Below are 2,032 nucleotides of genomic sequence, written 5' to 3' on the forward strand. Positions count from 1 at the left end.
GGCCGCCCCCCCCCAGCCCCCGGCACCCCCTGGCCGCGCCCGCCGCGCCGCCCGACCCCCGCCCGCCGCGCACCTGCCTTACGGCTCCGCCGGGTCCGCTGCCGCCAACAGCCGGCGCGGCGCGACACTGCCGTACAGCGAGCAGGCGGGGCGGTGGCCGGGACGGCCCGTGGGGCTCCATCGCCTGGGCTGTGCTTATCCCTGTGCCTATCCCTGTGCCTGTGCTAGTACCACTGCCCCCGTGCCAGTGGCACTGCCCCCGCCCGGGCTCTCCGTGCCGCTCAGCCCCCGCGCCGTGCACAGGCCTACCTCGGCTCCAGGCTCGCCCCCGCCGCCCTCTCTGTGCAGACAAAACGTGGCTCTCCCCGGGGGTGCCGCGGCTGCTATTCCATAACTGGCTGCCCGCGCCAGTTATTCCATGCGTGGTCAGATACAGCCTGACCACGGCCAGGGCAGCTCCCGGCAGCATTTCACAGAATCACAGGATCAGATTGCAAAGAACTCTTGAGATCATCGGGTCCAGCCTATGACCGAACACCACCCTGTGGACTAGACCATGGCCACGTCCAGTCTTTCCTTAAACACCTCCAGGGATGGTGACTCCACCACCTCCCTGGGCAGCCCGTTCAAGTGTTTAACAACTCAGTGAAGAAATTCTTCCTGAACTTCCCCTGGCGCAGCTTGAGGCCATTTCCTCTTGTCCTGTCACTAGTTGCCTGGGAGAAGAGACCAACCCCTGCCTGGCTACAACCTCCTTTCAGGTAGTTGTAGAGGGTGATAAGGTCATCTCTGAACCTCCTCCAGGCTAAACAACCCCAGCTCTCTCAGCCACTCCTCCCTCATAGGACTTGGTTCTCCTCTATCAGTGCCCTGGGCTTTCCCAGACATGGTGTCTGTGGCCATCAGCCCTTAGTGCTCTTTAGTAGCTCAGCCACTGTCACACACTTAATTCTTGCCAAACCACGGATATACATAAGCATGTGCCTTAAGAGCTTTTCCACACTTACTGATCCAGTTTTGTGTGTTCCTGAGCAATGGGGTTTCAAATCCAAAGGCACTGTAGTAAAATGATACCAAAGACCAAGCTGTGCACAGAGAGGGGGAAAGAAGAATAAACAGTGTCAGGCAATTTTAGGGCAAAACCAACTTGCAAGGGAAAAAACAGAGTCCTTGGGTATCCATCTGCAGATATATTGGGACAGTTGTTAGCATTCAGGTGATTATTTATGACTTCTGTCTTTTCAAGTGTGTTATGTTTGGTCTTACCAAGCGTGTAAGAGCATGACCTTCGCAGATCACTGAACTGCTTCCATCTCTGCAATTCAAACAAGTGTTCAGCTCATCTAAAAGAAGGCAAACACTCGTGCATGGATGTATGTGCTGTGTGTGTACTTGTACAATTGGTGATGTTCGACAGCACACTTCCAAGAAAAAAAGAAACATGCTCCATCCCATGCTAAAAAAGAGGGAACTTTTTTAGCACTATACACAGTGTAGTGGAATCATAAAGTGAGTGTATCTCAGGTTTGGTAGATAGTCATGTGAAACTGGTTATAATGTTTCCATATGACTTATCCTTAGAGTGACTAGTCAAAACACTGGAAAGTGCCACTTGGATTCAATCATCATGTTATTAAAAGTCTTCATACTGAACTAGTAAAGAGTAAGTATATGTGAGTAAGTGTATATCAAGCTTAAGGTAAAATACATCACACTGTAGTCACTTGGCTGCTAGACAACTGTTAAAGGAAGTTAGAACCAATGCAGGCTGAAACAAGCCCAGACAAATTCTAAGACCCTGCACCATCAGGTCAATACAAAGATGGAGGTCTTCTACTAGTGGCAAAAAAACAGTAAATCATATTTACTGGGTTACACTGGAGAATGTTGAAACACTAAATTTTTGTAGCTCTTTGGTTCTTCTTGACATTCACTTTCCAGCAGACATTAGGAATATACCACAGTCTTACTATGACCTAGCTTTCAAAGACAAATGCACAAACATGCTAACCCATTACTGTTCCAAATCTTA

At 50.3% G+C, this 2,032-nt stretch overlaps 1 protein-coding gene across 2 annotated transcripts in view; it reads right to left on the bottom strand.

Annotated features, from left to right (window-relative positions):
• ASCC3 (activating signal cointegrator 1 complex subunit 3) overlaps positions 1 to 415 on the bottom strand; it is a 266,716-nt gene extending 266,301 nt beyond the window's left edge. The window contains exon 1 of one of the 2 annotated variants that reach the window (XM_027632616.1): positions 310 to 415. The gene's annotated coding sequence lies outside the window, so the exon portion shown is untranslated. Of the gene's footprint in view, positions 1 to 73; positions 123 to 309 lie in introns of those variants that run through there. The other variant, XM_027632609.1, reaches the window with a different exon arrangement.
• Between the last annotated feature and the right edge of the window lie 1,617 nt (positions 416 to 2,032).

This window comes from Corapipo altera, unplaced genomic scaffold, assembly GCF_003945725.1.
Source record: "Corapipo altera isolate COAL_440 unplaced genomic scaffold, ASM394572v1 2b, whole genome shotgun sequence".
NCBI lineage: Eukaryota > Metazoa > Chordata > Aves > Passeriformes > Pipridae > Corapipo > Corapipo altera.